Source organism: Panicum virgatum, chromosome 5K (assembly GCF_016808335.1).
Source record: "Panicum virgatum strain AP13 chromosome 5K, P.virgatum_v5, whole genome shotgun sequence".
Taxonomy (NCBI): Eukaryota; Viridiplantae; Streptophyta; class Magnoliopsida; order Poales; family Poaceae; genus Panicum; species Panicum virgatum.
In genome coordinates, this window is record NC_053140.1 from 15411836 (window position 1) to 15431752 (window position 19917).

Consider the following 19917-nt stretch of genomic DNA (forward strand, 5'->3'; position numbering starts at 1 on the left):
CTTTTGTTTGCATGTATATGTATGTGCTGGACTTTGTTTTGGCGTTGCGATCGTGAGTAGACGTTGAGCAGTCGGAGGAGTACCAGGAGCCACCCTCCGCGGGACACTTCGAGTAGCAGGAGTAGTTTGAGGAAGGCAAGTATAACATGAACACCACTTATCACCTTTAAATACAATTTCATACTGCATTTTAATACTGTATGCCTATAAGGATCATCCTAGCCACTTTATTACCTTATATATATCCCTTGGGTTGCATTTTTGGTTAGTTGTGCTAGGTGTTATGCTCTCACACATGGTCCTTTTTAATTAAATTGTTAATGGTCTTATGCAACTTAATTCTGCGCGTTACCCTCTGTGCTCTGTACTTGAGTGGTTTACATCTCCTTTAAAACATGTTTTTCTAGAAACTTGGTTTAGGGTGCTCGCACTGTATTTTGTGCTAGCTACTCTCCATAAGGACCGTACGTCATTAGAGCGACAACCTGGGACAACCGCGCAACCACAAGACTGGAAAGGGACGGTCTTGGCTTACTAATTAGGTCTTTTTGGTTTGGAGTAACTTACCTGTGGGGCAAGGGTGGTAAGCTTCTATGGCCCTCGTACTGAGTGGCCTCATCTGTGCTTTGTGTCTTGACGCCCACTAGACCTGCTCCATCGTCGCCGATCCAACCCTCGCGGTTACTCCTTACCAACGAGATTCTTTGTAACGGCCTCGTAGTGTGCTTGCTGGCCATCTCACCTAAGGAAGTGTGATGAACAACTAGCGTAGCTAACGACTTGTGGGTAAAGATGTGTGTGGCGGAACCACCCAAAACTACTGGGCCCGGGTGCACTGATCTTCGTTGCTAAGCAACTCTGACCCAATTTGGCACTCACCGGTAGTTCCTCGAGTGAAGCCTCGATAAAAGCCACGCTATTCCAGGATCAGCAGACAACACTCACACGAAGGTGAGCCCAGAGATTACAACACAAACCATTTCATACATCTCAGAGTGATTGCAGCGGAAAGAAAAATTTATTACAAACCATGTTCAGACTAGTGAAGTACTAAGGAGTTCCAACTCCTCAAATTATTCAAGTCTCAAAGTTCAGCGGAAGCATTAAAAGATAACTAACGAAATAACGTGACGCATCGGTAAAGCCCGTACGAATGCGTCACTCAGCGGGAGGGTGATTAGCACTAGCTGAAGGGCCATCCCACTCAACCGACCAACCCGGAGGCAGAGTACAAGGCCAAGTAAGACTCGCAAACAGATCTTCAAAGTTAGTACCTGAAAAACAGTGCCACAAGCAAGGCTGAGTATACTAATACTCAGCAAGACTGACCCGTCACCGGATATAACATAGTCCGATAACTAGACATGCAAGGCTTTTTGGTTGGTGGGGTTTGTTTTGCCAAAAACGCCACTAAATGTTGATCCTTATTTTCAGGTTTTATTTGGCCATCTTCTAGTTAGATTAACCATTCTAAGTTTGCATCCAACTCTACACAAACATGGTAGAGCAATCATTTAATCAACCAGCAGTATTATCATCATCATGTTCCACTTGTTACTCTATGTGACCGAAATCATTAAGCAATCTCATGCCGTGAGAGGCGGACGATTCCGAATCGAATTTCAACCTGGCCAGGGGAACCTAGACCACACGCATGGGGATTGACTTCGCTCCCGCCCACGCTACTTTTCCCCTTTCTTTCCAGTCCGTGGATCCGGCACACCCTCCCCGACTACAGAGTCCGACCACTCTGCACCCGTACGTCGCGACATAAAATGAACCCTACTTCTACCAGGAGGGTGCGAGATCGTTCCACTCGCCGGTCCAATCAGGTACTTAAGCTTACCGATTACCATATTTCTCGGTATGTGGCTAGTACTTTCAAACGCTTAACAAAATGAGCCACACACCTCGACCTTAGCCATTTTTGACTATACCAGCGGGGTATCACAACTACACAACCCCGCCCGTTGTCCTTATATTTCAGCAGGAAATAAAGTCAGTACAATTCCTATTGCTCGCGAGAGGCAGAGAACCACTCGACTTCTACCGTGCCTATTTAGCATGGCAACTAGTCGATAAAAAGATCCGGTATCAAACATAGGTTCCTATGGATCATGCATCTAGGGTTCTCGATCAACGCCTAGAGAACTTATATGCAGAAAACCAACTATTACCATACATTAGTAAATAGATAACAGAATGGTAATTCGGAAAAATAGTGGGATTATGCTCCGGGGCTTGCCTTCTTGGGCACTGTCAGGCATAAAAACTTCGGGGGCTTGGCCCAGGTCTTGAGACAAGTTAGTACAGTTCAGATTAATCTCCTGCTCCGCACGAGAGTCCGCGGGCACCAGTTCGTAGTCTCCGTCCGCGAGATTAACCGTTTCTATATGCAATGCAAGATTATGAGTTATTCATGGATAACAATTTCTTTCCTTCACGATAAAGTTGTAGTCCATGTAAGTTAATTTAGTGCCGATTTCACATTTCATTGCATGGGCAATCGCTTATAGAGTAGTAAGCATAACTATGGTTATTCATGAATGAGTGGGGTTTTGGGTTTTCATTTTTAATTTCAACACATAACATGCTTTCATTATTTCTTAACATCACAACTACTAAAGAGCTAGTGATGAACACTAAAGTAACTCAGATTCAAAATAAGTAATTATGGTATAGATTTCAGCATTTAACCATAAAGCAAAAACTATAACTAATCATGCAAATGGATTACTCTAGTTACTTCGTATTTTTGTACAGAATGTTCCACATGGATTCTGATGCTACAAATTTTATGCAAGCAACTTCAAAGCATGCACTCAGTACTGAAATTTTTCCAGATTTTATACACTTATATAGCAGAGGTGATAAAAAGATTAAAAACGGCAAGCCATTAACAAAGATTAAATCTACAGAAAGTTTTACTAAGGATTTGGTTCTCAAATTTTTACCAGAGACTAGTACTGAGTTAAACATACTCCAGAAAATTTTTCAAGATTTAACTCACTATACTAAATTAGTTATTCAGTTAACTTAACATGAGTTTGCATAATTTTCTCAAGATGTAATTGACCAGCATTGCATCTGAACTTTTTATCAAGGGTAGAACATACTCTAAGCAAGATCATGCCCAAAAATAAAGATCAGAAACATTGTAGATTTCTCAGAACAAAAATAGTAACCCTAACCATAAGATGCTAAACATGATTATTCGACAAAGCCAAACTCAGTAACTGCAGCTCAAAATTTTTATATAGGGACACAGAGCTAAAAAGAGACTCCAGAAATAAATATGGATTTTTCCGAGCATAACAACTATATATGAGGAATTAAGTTGATTAAACAAGCATAAATCATGGTATATAGCAAATGAACTCTAATAAATTTGAAATTTAGATACTTACAGGGATTCAGTGGCACAAGACTGTAGTAAAATTTTCAGAGCAAGTTCATGTACATATTTTCCAGAATTAAATCGAGAGTGCTAACAACAGATTAGAGAATCTTGATTGTTCTAACCTGATAACTGTTTTGGTTTGATGTCATCTTTTTACTGTGATCTTAGCATCCCATTAGTTATAACATATCCAAAAATCAATGTCATTTGATGAGCAGAACTTCATGAACATGCATAAGGTGATTTTCTTAATCTTTTCCCTAGATTAAATTCGGTTGAGTTTCTGCAAATGTGAATGTTACAAAATTTGTAGATTTTGTTACAAGGATTCCAGATCAGTTGAGTTTGCATTTTTCTGATTTTTCTGTGATTTGTTTCGCATTTTAGAAGTTCACTGGTATACACTGTAAAACTTGCAGAGACACCCTTGAACGAAAAAAAGAAATTACAACCGGGTCCTTCGCCGGCCTTCTCCGCCGTGGCATCTTGCCGGTGGTGTTCTGCGGTGCAGGGCTTACCGGGGCTGCCACGGGGAGGCGCGTGGGGGAGAAAGGATCGAGGAACACCTACCCTGGTCGACGTTCGAGCGATTGGAGCACAGGTTCAAGCTCGTCGGCGTTGATGGCGGGTCGGTTGTTCGGTTCGCCGGCGCTGGAGGCGAAGGAGGGCTTGGGGTAGGGGAACAAGGCGCGCACGAGCACCGCGTGAGCTCGTGGATGCTTCTGGGGTAGCTATCGGGCTCGGTCTTCCCCGGAGCTGGCCGGTACGCGGTGAGCCCGAGCTCGCCGGCGGCGGCGCAAAAGGGGAACGGCGTCGGAAGGGGGTTTGGGTTCGATTCTGCGCGCGTGGAGCGTAACTGGGAGGTGGCGAAGCTATTGCGGTGGTCGGAGGGGGCAATGTGGGGCTGGGCTAGCCGGTCCGCGCGAGCTGGATCTCGGCGGCCATGGCGGAGCGGCGGGAGGAGGAAGAAGAGAAGAAGGGGCGCGACTGCGGGGGTTCTGGGGGTCTTTATAGGCCACAGAGCTCCTGGGTGGGGAAAGGAGTGACTGGGGGCGGTCGATTCGGCCTGGGCGAGTCGACGGCGAGCGGGCGGAGGAGGCAGCGGCGCGGCGCATGGCCGGGGGGCGTCGTGGCGGCTCGGGAGCGGCCTGGGACGCGTGTGGGCGTGGGAGGGCGCCAAGGGGCAGGCCAGGTGGCGCTAAACGGTTTCCCCGGGTCCATTTGGCCGCGGGCGCGCGGTGGACGAAGTCCACCGGCGGCGTACGGCGGGCGGCGGGAAAACAGAGCACCGGGAGAGAGAGAGATGGAGATGGGGGCTCTTTTGTGATTTCTGAAATTTCCAGGGACCTCTCGGTAAACTAAAATTTTCTCCTAATTAGAGGGCTCAAAAGGAAAAGTGTTGAATACCATTTTTGCATAACTTTTCAAGATCTACAACTTTTGTGTTATGCAAATTTTCATTTGAAAATCACATTTTGAACTATTGGCACATTTGCATATTTGCACAAAAGGACTTTAGTTTTATTCAGTTTTTGACTTGATTTTGGCTGAAGTTCAATTGAGCACATGTCAATTGAAACACCTCTCATGAGCCAACAAAAAATTTTGTGCACATTTTTGAATTAAATTTTGAGTAGCTTTTCACTCCTTTTTCTTTTTCCTTTAATTTCTTTTGTATGATTTGTCTTTTATTTGATCCTTTCTCTTTAAATTAATTTCTCAAATTTTTCTTTTAACTTTAACTAAGGTACATTGATTGGATTTAAAGGTGCTAACACCTGAGGTGTCACAACCTACCCCCCTTAACAAGAATCTCGTCCCGAGATTGGATGATTGAATTTGAGGTGGGGAAAATGATATACCTGAGGTAGAGCTAAGGAAACCCGGATAGTGTCGATTAAGATAATCCTCCGTCTCCCAAGTGGCTTCTTCTTCAGTGTGATGAGACCACTGAATTTTATACATTTTTACCACCTTTCGACGAGTACCTCTCTCTTTTTGATCCAGAATTCTGAGTGGATATTCGGTATATGAGAGATCGGGCTCCACTAAAATTTCCTGTTGATCAATGATTTCCGTAGGAACTCGAACACATTTCTTGAGTTGAGATATGTGGAAAACATTATGGATGGTGGCAAGTCGTGAAGGAAGTCGCAAACGATAAGCCACGGGTCCACATTCTTCAATGATTTCATATGGCCCGACATAGCGAGGTGCGAGCTTACCCCTAACTCCGAAACGTTGAACGCCTCGAGTTGGAGACACTCGTAAATAGACGTGGTTACCAACCATGAATTTCAAAGGATCCCTTCTTTTATCGAAATAACTCTTTTGCCGGGACTGAGCTGCTCGGAGATTAGCTTGTACTATTTTGACTTTCTCCTCAGCCTCGACCACTAATTCGGGTCCAAATATTTGACGTTCCCCAGTCTGAGACCAATTCAAAGGAGTTCGACACCGTCGACCATACAAGGCCTCGAAGGGTGCCATCTTCAGACTGGCCTGATAGCTGTTGTTATAAGAAAACTCCGCTAAGGATAAACATTTGTCCCAGTTCTTGTCATAATGGATGACACATGCTCGAAGCATATCTTCAAGAATTTGATTAACCCTTTCGGTCTGCCCGTCAGTCTGTGGATGGTAAGCTGAGCTTCGAATTAATTTAGTTCCGAGAGCCTCTTGGAGTTGCTCCCAAAACCTTGCCACAAACTGAGGACCACGATCCGATATAATTGTTTTGGGTATACCGTGTAGGCAGACAATTCGATCAATATAGATCTCAGCATATTTCTTGGCTCGATATTCAGTATGCACTGGAATAAAATGAGCAGTCTTTGTGAGCCTATCAACAATGACCCAAATGGAATCATGGTGCTGAAAAGTATTTGGTAAGCCCACGATGAAATCCATGCTGATATCTTCCCATTTCCAAGACGGAATTGGTAGAGGTTGGAGAGCTCCAGCAACTTTCAAGTGACTAGCCTTCACTCTCTGACAGGTGTCACATTCTGAGACATATTTGGCAATCTCTCTCTTCATGCGAGTCCACCAAAAATTTTGTCTGAGATCTTGGTACATCTTGGTGCTACCCGGATGAATAGAAAATTTAGAGAGATGTGCTTCGTCTAGGATTTGTTTCCGCAAATCAGGATTTTTGGGAACGACTAGGCGATCCTCGAACCACAAAATTCCTTTATGGTCCACTCGAAAACACTTATATTTATTTTCACCTTCTACTACTTGCTGCTTGATGATACCAACACTTTTGTCGTGTAATTGTGCCATGATGACCTGGTCATAGAGTGTCGGTTCCACCGAAATATGATTCAAAGAGCCCTGAGGAATAATTTCTAATTTCAGCCTTTGCATTTCAGCACACAATGTGTCATTATATGACTCCATTGAAAGGCAATTGCAGTGAACCTTGCGACTGAGCGCATCGGCTACCACATTTGCCTTGCCCGGATGATAATGAACCTCCAGATCATAATCTTTGATTAATTCCAGCCATCTTCGTTGCCTCATATTCAGCTCACTTTGAGTGAAAATGTATTTGAGACTCTTATGGTCGGTATAGATATTGCAATGGGTGCCCATAAGATAATGTCTCCAAAGCTTGAGAGCATGAATAACGGCGGCTAGTTCCAGATCATGAGTGGGATAATTTAGCTCGTGTGGTCGAAGAGCTCGGGAAGCATAAGCTATCACCCGATTGTCTTGCATTAGAACACAACCAAGACCAGTGCCTGAAGCATCACAATAAACGTCGTATGGTTTATTGTTGTCAGGTTGAGCCAAGACTGGTGCAGTGGTTAGATGTGCTCTCAATGTATGGAATGCTTCATCACACTTTGTGTTCCATTTAAACCTGACATCCTTTCTTAGTAGTTCTGTCATGGGCTTAGCAATTCTGGAGAAGTCCGGAATAAATCTGCGGTAATACCCCGCCAAGCCGAGAAAACTGCGGATCTGATGAACTGAAGTAGGAGGTTTCCAGTCCATCACTTCTTGTACTTTGCTGGGATCAACCGAAATGCCTTCACTAGATATAGTGTGACCCAAAAATTTGACTGTGTCCAGCCAGAATTCACACTTGGAGAATTTTGCGTACAGCTTATGATCTCTGAGACATTGAAGAACAATGCGCAGATGTTGCTCATGTTCCGCCTCATCTTTGGAATAGATCAGAATGTCGTCAATAAAAACAACGACAAACTTGTCAAGTTCCGGCATAAATACCGAGTTCATGAGATACATAAAATAAGCCGGAGCATTGGTGAGACCGAAAGACATAACCAAGTACTCATAGAGACCATATCGGGTTGAGAAGGCGGTCTTGGGAATATCACAAGGCCGGATTTTAATTTGATGATACCCCAAACGGAGATCAATCTTGGAGAAGATCTTTGCCCCAGCCAACTGATCAAACAGTACATCAATGCGGGGAAGTGGATATTTATTTTTGATGGTCACCGCATTGAGAGGCCGGTAGTCAACACACAACCTCAGACTGTCATCCTTCTTCTTTACGAACAGTGCTGGGCAACCCCATGGTGAAGCACTTGGGCGAATAAAACCCTTGTCCAGAAGTTCTTGCAGCTGGATTTTTAATTCGGCTAATTCTTTGGGCGGCATTCGATACGGCCTTTTTGAAATAGGGGCTGTACCAGGCTGAAGTTCAATGATAAATTCGATATCCCGGTCTGGCGGCATACCAGGTAAATCATCCGGAAACACATCTGCATATTCACGGACTACCGGAATATCTTCGAGACGAGTATCTTTCATGGCATAGGCACAAGAGTTCTTGCATTGGTGATGAGGTAAATATAGAACCGAATGACCATGAGTTGGAGAATTTATTTCGACAGCTCGGGAAGAGATATCTAACATTACCCCATGTCTGTTCATCCAATCCATTCCCAGAATAAGGTCCATACCTTCTAGTGGCAGCAATATTAAAGTGGTAGGGACAGTTTTACTACCCAAACTTAGTGGCGCATTATTAACGATTTGGTTTGATGCAACTTTGCCACCCGGAGTAGATATCATGAATGACCCTTTTGTGTGGCAAAAATCTAACCCAACCCTTGCTCCGAATTTAGAACTAATGAAGCTATGAGATGCACCAGAATCGAATAAAATGACTGCGGGGTGATGGTTTATAGAGAATGTACCCGACATGATTGGTGCTCCCTCAGGTAGTTCAGCAAGGTTGGTGAAGTTAAGTCGGCCCTGCCTGACTTGGATGGTTTGCCTCTTGCCCTTGTTCTGATCGTTTCTGCGAGGAGCCTGCCCTTGAGATTGTCCCGCCTGGGGGCACATCTTGGCAAAGTGATCCGGACTCCCGCATCTGAAACAGCGGTTATTATTATCGGGGCGAGCGGCTGGCTGGGCATTCGGCCTAGGGCCGTTCTGCTGCTGTTGAGGTGCAAATCGAGCTTGCTGGGGAAGCCCGAATCGAGTCTGCTGCTGCTGTGGAGGAGGCCTAATAATCCAACGCCCTGGCTGAGGGGCCTTCTGAGAGAGTGCGGGTGGGCTATTTTGCACAATACGATACCTCGGTGCAGAGGCACTCGAGGGTCCAGCAGGTGCCTTGCGCTTCTTTTCAGCGCGGTGTGCAGAAATAAGATCCTCCTGAGATATAGCCATATTCACCAATTCATTGAAGGAGTCCGCACGGACAAGATTTAGCCTTTCTTGTAACTTGGTACTGAGGCCTCGACGGAAGCGTTCACGCTTCTTAGCGTCGGTGTCCGCGTGATGTCCAGCATATTGACACAATTGATGGAATACTTGGGCATACTGCACCACAGTACGAGTGCCCTGAGTCAAGGCCAAGAACTCGTTGAGCTTACGGTCAAGAAGTCCGGCTGGAATATGATGATCTCGAAAAGCCAGTTTGAATTCATTCCAATTCACCACATGATCAGCCGGTAGCATCCCGTGGTAATGATCCCACCACATACGAGCTGATCCGCGAAGCTGCTGCGCGGCATAGCGAGTTTTGTTCGCTTCGGAACAAGGAGTAGTCAATAGAGAAAACTTGGACTCGATCGTGCGAATCCAGGCGTCAGCGTCCAGAGGCTCATCCGCTTTATTGAACAGCGGAGGCTGAGTGCTGAGGAAATCTTGGTAGCTCGCCTCTTGTGCGTGATGAGCATGATGCCCACCCCGCGGTTGTTGCTGAGCTTGAACCAACTGCCGCAAAATCTCTGTCTGGGCAGCAAGAACCTCAGCAATACCCACTGGTGGAGGAGGTGGAGGTGGATCGCCATTCCCTCCGGCTCCAAAACCACTAGGGGTGCCTCGAGTTGATCCAACCATCTGAAATGTGAGTACTTTTGCATTAGGTTCATCATTATCATCATTTCAAATGGAATATACAACTCAACATGACATGGAGATACTGGAAATTGCTTAATAAGGTGGTGCAGCAAAACCAGCGATACGAAAACGCTCATAACTGGAGTTCGGTATATGATATAAACTTGAAATTTTTACAGGAGATAGATAATTTCATGATCTACAACTTTGGTAGTCATCACAAAGTCAGATTTCCAGAGTAGGTTAGTCGAAAAATTCCATTACTCCTCCTCTGGTTTTTCTGCTTCACATAAAACAGAGCTTCTGTAAATTGCGATTATCTCCTGCAATACCAATCCGTTTGGGCTGAAATTTTGCGAGTAGGTTCCTGATTAAATTTGGAACAACTTTGGTATTCAACTCAGGAGCTAAATCCGAAAGGAAAAGAGGATAAAAATTCGAACTAGCTGCTGCCTTCAGCCTTTTTTGCAGATCACTTAATTAACACTAGTAGCATTAGGGGTTCATTACATCCATCGTTCTCTCATTTCTACTTGGTCACTCCTAACATCAGTACTAAGGGGGTTACTCAACTCTAAGCTAGCCTAATAGCCATGATCCAAAAGTAGGCCACACTAAGAGGAGTCTACAAAAGCTAAGAAACAGCGCCTCGGTCTACATGTTGACCGATGCCTCACTCGCCGCGGGAGTGTGAACCTCAACCGGTGCGGGCTGCGGCGCCTGGTCCTCAGAGTCCATCTCTGAAAAGCCCTCGATCTCCTGGGGCTCGTCCTCCTCGTCCACCTGCATCTCGTCGGGAGGTGCGTGAAGGGCATCCTGCGCGTGCTGTATCGCGTGGAGCTGCCCCTGAGCCTCGTCCACCTCAAGCTGCAGGTCGTGAAACTGGTCCTCCAGGAAGTTGATCGTGGCGTCACGATCCGACACAGTGTCCTGAAGCTCGTGAACCTGGCCGTGGAGCTGGGCGATAAGAGTAGCCCTGCTCTCGAGCTCGGTACTAGCCTCCTGAAGCTGCCCATCTCTCAGCTGGACTGCCAGGTGCAAGGCCTGAGCGTGGTCCACCAACTGAGCGACGGCGTAACTCTGGTAAGTGTGAAGCCTGTAGAGGCCGTCCAAGCACATCGCTGTCGTCCGAAGTGCCCCGACCGGGTCAAGGGTAGCGACCACGTCCACGTGTGCCATCCGGTCGAGCCAAAGCGGGTCTGCCGGGTCAGGTGCAGGGAACAACCCGAACGCGGTCAGAACCACCTCCAGAGGGTGCGAAGAGCAAAAGGTGGTCATCGCCCTCATGGCGGTAAGCTCCCAGGTGTCCAGCAGATAGTGACCGACCATCTGAGTCACGATCGGCTCCCACCCGTTGAGAGGGTGCTGCGGGATCACCATCGTCACACTGCAGCGACGAACTCCGTCCTCAACAAACTCGTGGCCATCGTAAACCGGTGGCTGGAGGTAACCGGCTGCACTCAAAAGCTCCCAAAGACGGCGGGGAAACCCGTCCCAGTGCAGGCAGGCGGAGTGCACGTGCCCCTGCGCGTCAACGACCAGCAGCTCTTCCATCTGTCCCAACAAAAGACCGATAGATCAGCTGATGGTTACAAGAACTACTAACTCTGGAACAGTGATAGAAATGGCCAAAACTGTAGAGAACTTGCTTCAAAAATTCTCAAAAATTTACACAAGATCCCTCTGATATTAAGGAACCATTCACCTAGTCATCACTAAGCTCAATTCGGATTCCATGGGGGTGATATGCTCAGGTATTCAGAGTGATGTCAACCAGGAAAACTGAGTGTCCAGAGAGGGTGTATTTTGACTATAACTCTCAACCCAGACGTCAAAAAATTTTCAAATTTTTATGGTAAGCTCATCACTTAGTTGTCTACAACTTTCATGTTGAACGATTTTTAGTTTGAACAACTTATAATGGTCGAAAAAAATTTCGTTTGTATAGACTGTTCAGAGTTAACAGTTTTACACAGGGTTGATCCAAAAATACAAATACCATGCTAGAAGGCTTCAAAAATTCTCAAATTTTTACAGCAGCTTGATAACTTAGGAAACATCATTTAGTCTTACTACCCCAAGTCGATTTGAGTAACTTATCAGAAGGTTAAAATTCGTGGAAACCAGGTGGCAGACTTTCTGGATACTCCCTAGGATAGTGTTTTAACTGATTTGCTTGCGATTTCCCCAGAGATTTATTTGCTAATCTTTTTGAGAATGAATGCAGAACCTATACGTCCTCACCAAGGAAAAATCGCCAAGTAATCTTGGTCTTACGCAATGACTTTGGTGGCATACATATTACGTCTCTCACTATATAGCTACTCGATATAGCTAGATGGCCTGTAATTCGATTTCAAGTTAGCGTACCTGCAGAAGATTGACAGCATATAAAATGAACCTCTCGTGCCAGCACTCACGAAAGCGTCCCCATACATTACCGATCATTATAGAATCGGCATCCATACTATTACCGACGTATGGACAACGTTAAGCATACGTTATCGAAACAACGTATTGACTGAGTACCGTCTTTGACGGGGAATTGAATTCCAATTTCGAACCATTACTCCCCATATACTCAACCGAAGTTGGTATATGGGCAGCAGCTCAAGTAGGCCACTGCTTGAGCTTCAGCGTTCGGCTCGCATCACCGACGGGAAGGTCAGACTCCCTCAGCTGACTGAGTAAGCATACCTTCGTAGCGACGATGTAGTTGCAGAATTTAAATTGCGGAATTTAAATACTGAAAAGTAATGTGCTGGAAGTTAGCCATACAAAATAAGCCACCTGATTATACCCATAAGATCCCCTAGGGCTTTACGTCCTAGACTTGTCCTTGGAGATCCTAAACTCTTTCAAAAACTTTAGTAGTTTTGAAGTCAAGTTTTGATTTATTGTTTTGAAAACCGAGGCTGTCATCTCTGGTAGGCTGTCTGCGAGCTCTGATACCAGCTGTGGCGGAACCACCCAAAACTACTGGGCCCGGGTGCACTGATCTTCGTTGCTAAGCAACTCTGACCCAATTTGGCACTCACCGGTAGTTCCTCGAGTGAAGCCTCGATAAAAGCCACGCTATTCCAGGATCAGCAGACAACACTCACACGAAGGTGAGCCCAGAGATTACAACACAAACCATTTCATACATCTCAGAGTGATTGCAGCGGAAAGAAAAATTTATTACAAACCATGTTCAGACTAGTGAAGTACTAAGGAGTTCCAACTCCTCAAATTATTCAAGTCTCAAAGTTCAGCGGAAGCATTAAAAGATAACTAACGAAATAACGTGACGCATCGGTAAAGCCCGTACGAATGCGTCACTCAGCGGGAGGGTGATTAGCACTAGCTGAAGGGCCATCCCACTCAACCGACCAACCCGGAGGCAGAGTACAAGGCCAAGTAAGACTCGCAAACAGATCTTCAAAGTTAGTACCTGAAAAACAGTGCCACAAGCAAGGCTGAGTATACTAATACTCAGCAAGACTGACCCGTCACCGGATATAACATAGTCCGATAACTAGACATGCAAGGCTTTTTGGTTGGTGGGGTTTGTTTTGCCAAAAACGCCACTAAATGTTGATCCTTATTTTCAGGTTTTATTTGGCCATCTTCTAGTTAGATTAACCATTCTAAGTTTGCATCCAACTCTACACAAACATGGTAGAGCAATCATTTAATCAACCAGCAGTATTATCATCATCATGTTCCACTTGTTACTCTATGTGACCGAAATCATTAAGCAATCTCATGCCGTGAGAGGCGGACGATTCCGAATCGAATTTCAACCTGGCCAGGGGAACCTAGACCACACGCATGGGGATTGACTTCGCTCCCGCCCACGCTACTTTTCCCCTTTCTTTCCAGTCCGTGGATCCGGCACACCCTCCCCGACTACAGAGTCCGACCACTCTGCACCCGTACGTCGCGACATAAAATGAACCCTACTTCTACCAGGAGGGTGCGAGATCGTTCCACTCGCCGGTCCAATCAGGTACTTAAGCTTACCGATTACCATATTTCTCGGTATGTGGCTAGTACTTTCAAACGCTTAACAAAATGAGCCACACACCTCGACCTTAGCCATTTTTGACTATACCAGCGGGGTATCACAACTACACAACCCCGCCCGTTGTCCTTATATTTCAGCAGGAAATAAAGTCAGTACAATTCCTATTGCTCGCGAGAGGCAGAGAACCACTCGACTTCTACCGTGCCTATTTAGCATGGCAACTAGTCGATAAAAAGATCCGGTATCAAACATAGGTTCCTATGGATCATGCATCTAGGGTTCTCGATCAACGCCTAGAGAACTTATATGCAGAAAACCAACTATTACCATACATTAGTAAATAGATAACAGAATGGTAATTCGGAAAAATAGTGGGATTATGCGCCGGGGCTTGCCTTCTTGGGCACTGTCAGGCAGAAAAACTTCGGGGGCTTGGCCCAGGTCTTGAGACAAGTTAGTACAGTTCAGATTAATCTCCTGCTCCGCACGAGAGTCCGCGGGCACCAGTTCGTAGTCTCCGTCCGCGAGATTAACCGTTTCTATATGCAATGCAAGATTATGAGTTATTCATGGATAACAATTTCTTTCCTTCACGATAAAGTTGTAGTCCATGTAAGTTAATTTAGTGCCGATTTCACATTTCATTGCATGGGCAATCGCTTATAGAGTAGTAAGCATAACTATGGTTATTCATGAATGAGTGGGGTTTTGGGTTTTCATTTTTAATTTCAACACATAACATGCTTTCATTATTTCTTAACATCACAACTACTAAAGAGCTAGTGATGAACACTAAAGTAACTCAGATTCAAAATAAGTAATTATGGTATAGATTTCAGCATTTAACCATAAAGCAAAAACTATAACTAATCATGCAAATGGATTAATCTAGTTACTTCGTATTTTTGTACAGAATGTTCCACATGGATTCTGATGCTACAAATTTTATGCAAGCAACTTCAAAGCATGCACTCAGTACTGAAATTTTTCCAGATTTTATACACTTATATAGCAGAGGTGATAAAAAGATTAAAAACGGCAAGCCATTAACAAAGATTAAATCTACAGAAAGTTTTACTAAGGATTTGGTTCTCAAATTTTTACCAGAGACTAGTACTGAGTTAAACATACTCCAGAAAATTTTTCAAGATTTAACTCACTATACTAAATTAGTTATTCAGTTAACTTAACATGAGTTTGCATAATTTTCTCAAGATGTAATTGACCAGCATTGCATCTGAACTTTTTATCAAGGGTAGAACATACTCTAAGCAAGATCATGCCCAGAAATAAAGATCAGAAACATTGTAGATTTCTCAGAACAAAAATAGTAACCCTAACCATAAGATGCTAAACATGATTATTCGACAAAGCCAAACTCAGTAACTGCAGCTCAAAATTTTTATATAGGGACACAGAGCTAAAAAGAGACTCCAGAAATAAATATGGATTTTTCCGAGCATAACAACTATATATGAGGAATTAAGTTGATTAAACAAGCATAAATCATGGTATATAGCAAATGAACTCTAATAAATTTGAAATTTAGAGACTTACAGGGATTCAGTGGCACAAGACTGTAGTAAAATTTTCAGAGCAAGTTCATGTACATATTTTCCAGAATTAAATCGAGAGTGCTAACAACAGATTAGAGAATCTTGATTGTTCTAACCTGATAACTGTTTTGGTTTGATGTCATCTTTTTACTGTAATCTTAGCATCCCATTAGTTATAACATATCCAAAAATCAATGTCATTTGATGAGCAGAACTTCATGAACATGCATAAGGTGATTTTCTTAATCTTTTCCCTAGATTAAATTCGGTTGAGTTTCTGCAAATGTGAATGTTACAAAATTTGTAGATTTTGTTACAAGGATTCCAGATCAGTTGAGTTTGCATTTTTCTGATTTTTCTGTGATTTGTTTCGCATTTTAGAAGTTCACTGGTATACACTATAAAACTTGCAGAGACACCCTTGAACGAAAAAAAGAAATTACAACCGGGTCCTTCGCCGGCCTTCTCCGCCGTGGCATCTTGCCGGTGGTGTTCTGCGGTGCAGGGCTTACCGGGGCTGCCACGGGGAGGCGCGTGGGGGAGAAAGGATCGAGGAACACCTACCCTGGTCGACGTTCGAGCGATTGGAGCACAGGTTCAAGCTCGTCGGCGTTGATGGCGGGTCGGTTGTTCGGTTCGCCGGCGCTGGAGGCGAAGGAGGGCTTGGGGTAGGGGAACAAGGCGCGCACGAGCACCGCGTGAGCTCGTGGATGCTTCTGGGGTAGCTATCGGGCTCGGTCTTCCCCGGAGCTGGCCGGTCCGCGGTGAGCCCGAGCTCGCCGGCGGCGGCGCAAAAGGGGAACGGCGTCGGAAGGGGGTTTGGGTTCGATTCTGCGCGCGTGGAGCGTAACTGGGAGGTGGCGAAGCTATTGCGGTGGTCGGAGGGGGCAATGTGGGGCTGGGCTAGCCGGTCCGCGCGAGCTGGATCTCGGCGGCCATGGCGGAGCGGCGGGAGGAGGAAGAAGAGAAGAAGGGGCGCGACTGCGGGGGTTCTGGGGGTCTTTATAGGCCACAGAGCTCCTGGGTGGGGAAAGGAGTGACTGGGGGCGGTCGATTCGGCCTGGGCGAGTCGACGGCGAGCGGGCGGAGGAGGCAGCGGCGCGGCGCATGGCCGGGGGGCGTCGTGGCGGCTCGGGAGCGGCCTGGGACGCGTGTGGGCGTGGGAGGGCGCCAAGGGGCAGGCCAGGTGGCGCTAAACGGTTTCCCCGGGTCCATTTGGCCGCGGGCGCGCGGTGGACGAAGTCCACCGGCGGCGTACGGCGGGCGGCGGGAAAACAGAGCACCGGGAGAGAGAGAGATGGAGATGGGGGCTCTTTTGTGATTTCTGAAATTTCCAGGGACCTCTCGGTAAACTAAAATTTTCTCCTAATTAGAGGGCTCAAAAGGAAAAGTGTTGAATACCATTTTTGCATAACTTTTCAAGATCTACAACTTTTGTGTTATGCAAATTTTCATTTGAAAATCACATTTTGAACTATTGGCACATTTGCATATTTGCACAAAAGGACTTTAGTTTTATTCAGTTTTTGACTTGATTTTGGCTGAAGTTCAATTGAGCACATGTCAATTGAAACACCTCTCATGAGCCAACAAAAAATTTTGTGCACATTTTTGAATTAAATTTTGAGTAGCTTTTCACTCCTTTTTCTTTTTCCTTTAATTTCTTTTGTATGATTTGTCTTTTATTTGATCCTTTCTCTTTAAATTAATTTCTCAAATTTTTCTTTTAACTTTAACTAAGGTACATTGATTGGATTTAAAGGTGCTAACACCTGAGGTGTCACAACGTGCAACCTCTGCAGAGTGTAAAACTGGTATACTAGCCGTGCTCATGGTTATGAGCGGCCCAGATCCTCCTTTTGATTAGTGGGGTTATCTTCCTTTGATTAGGGGGTTCCCCAGGTGGCTTGGTTTGGTTTGGTTCTTAGTAGTTCAAAATTAATTTTGATTAATTACTATGTAACTGGGTTTATGGTAATTCATCAATTTGTAGTAAATAGTTGTAATAAAATTTTGCCAAGACTTAAAAGTTAATGCAGTCGAGTCAGCCAACCTTAGAGCCTCATAGTTTGTGTTATACTTGTTGAGTACAAGTTGTGTACTCACACTTGCCTCCTCTACCCTTTTCCTCTTGTTCTTCTTGGGGATACCCTACTGCTGCTCAGTTCCCGGCGACGCGGAGAAGTTCATCTAGAGCTACCAGGAGTACGAGGACTTCTAGGCGGTCGTCTCCCAGTCGACGTCCCTGTGGCGCCCAGCTTCCGAGAGTTTTCGTATATGTTTTTATACTTCCGATGTATCAGATATTTTTGTCATTTATGTAATAAATAACATTCATACTCGCTTTATTATATCTTTTTACGTGATATGTGCTGGGAGATACTGTTCATTCTGTTGTATATACGTGTGACTTGATCCTGTCACGTATATGATTGCTCGGTTTATGTCCTTTTATAAACCGGGTGTTACACCCTACTGCCATGTGTTTGCAGCTAGCGGACCAATCAGTTCACTACCCCACGGGAGAAGCGGAGAACATTCCGGTGAAAATCCAGAATTTCCTCATTCCCGTAGACTTCGTCATTCTCGACATGGAAGTTGACACCAAGACACCTCTCATTCATGGGAGGCCGTTCTTAAGTACCGCAAACGCAAGTATTGATGTGGGAGCTGGAGAAACTCAGCTCAACATCAATGGTCAGAAGGAGACGTTCGCCTTCAAACCAAAGGTCGAACAATGTTCTCAAGTCAAGGCAATCAACCGGAAGAAGAAATCCGAGAAAGAGCCGGAGAAGCCATCCATCCCACCTATTGAAGCTCTCATTGAGTACGTAGAAAGTCTACGGATTCAAGAGGAGGCGAAGCAAATTAAGCTTCACAACTACAGAAATGCGAGACGAAGGATCCAACGTAAGAAATTTCTGGAATCGGAAAAGAAAAGAGGTCGAATCAAAACCCACACCCAAGAAGGTGTGGCGGAAGAAAGGGTCGTCGTCAGGAACTCCACCCAGCGATGACAAACGAACCAAAAAGAAGGAGATTCCAGCTCCGGACTCAAAACCCAAGCCCGCGCCATGAGGTCCATGGTACGTATCCACCATCACATTGCATATAGGATAGTCAAATTTTCTTTGCATAAGCTTTACTTCATCTCTGCATAAACATATTTGTTTTCAACCAAAGCATGTTTGATTTCTAAAAATCTGCATTCAAAATAACTTTACAAAAAAATTCGAAAATTTTCGTCCACTTCTTAGGCTGGCCGGCCTTGCCTAGGCTGGCCAGCCCCACTTTGATTCATGTTTGCCAGGAGCAGCAGGAAATGGAGAGAATTGCGTGCACATGGAGCAAAGGAAAAAGGATGAGCACTAAACGTGCCAAGGTCAGGCCATTTGGCCCCATGAAGGCCGGCCGGCCTCCCTGCGCCGTTCACATCCCCTCACCACCGACAGGGAGCACCACCACCAGCAGAGCTACACCATAGACCCCAGCCGTGGCACGCTCGCCTCGGTTGGAGGCCGGCCGGCCAGGCCTCTGCGCGATGCTTTTAAAACCCGACGATGGAGACGCTCGTCAGTGCACCAGCATTTCAGGTTTGCGTGTTCCAGCCCGAGCTCATCCATCTCCTCTCCCTTCTTGAGTTCCTTTGCTTAGTTAGGCTCTTTTGGGTTAATCAAGTGGAGAACTCAAGCGCTAGCTCACCCAAAAACAAATAAATTCTGTAGTGTTTAGTGAAGTTCAGAAATCTTGAAAACACCAAAAATATTTCCTTTGAATAAAGTCATGGAGCGCTGAACGACGAACGCGAGTGGTGCTTTAACGCCTCGCAAGAACAACTAACCCTTCCTCTTAATTATTGTATCCTTCGGGTATTGTGTGCTAACATTTGCAGGAGCCATATTTGAGAAGGCCAAGGAAAAGATCAAGAGGACGTTCTCGAAAAGCTCGAGGAGCTCACGGAGTTCGTCTTCCTCATGGAATAATATGTCAGTCGACTGCAGTCACCATACAAATGCGCCCCGCGAGGAAGAGGAACATCCAGCAATCCCAAGGCCTCATCTCCGCATCAGGGTCCTGACGATGGTCGAGCAAATCGCCGTCAAGAACGACTACGAATGAGAGGCCCTGGAGCTACTGAAGAAGCAGAACTTTGGTCATGCCAAGAGGTTCGAATCACGCTTCCTCATGAGGACAGGACTCAAGCAGGACATGAACAACGCCCTCACCGCTGTCGGATGGGAGAACTTCACCGATATCGTCGAACCAGGTTCGCAACTCTTAACAATGGAATTTCTGATTTCTCTTGCCGTTGAAGAAACCAGTGTTGAAACTAAAGTTCATTTCCGTCTCTTCAACGAACAATTTGAAATGAAATTAAACGACTTTAGCATCATGTTGGGTTTTCATAAAAGATGCTTTCTTGACCCCAATGAGCTTGTTAAGAAACATCGTTATGATCGAAATTCATGGTGGAGTGCAATATCAAATGAACCTGTGAGCAGCAAAAACAGCATTGTCTCCATCCATAATCCTACCCTGAGGGTCCTAGCCAAGTGGCTCCCCATGGTCGTGCACCCTCGTGCAGACCTTCGCCTCTGCAGCTTGCCTGAGCTGCAGTACTTGTA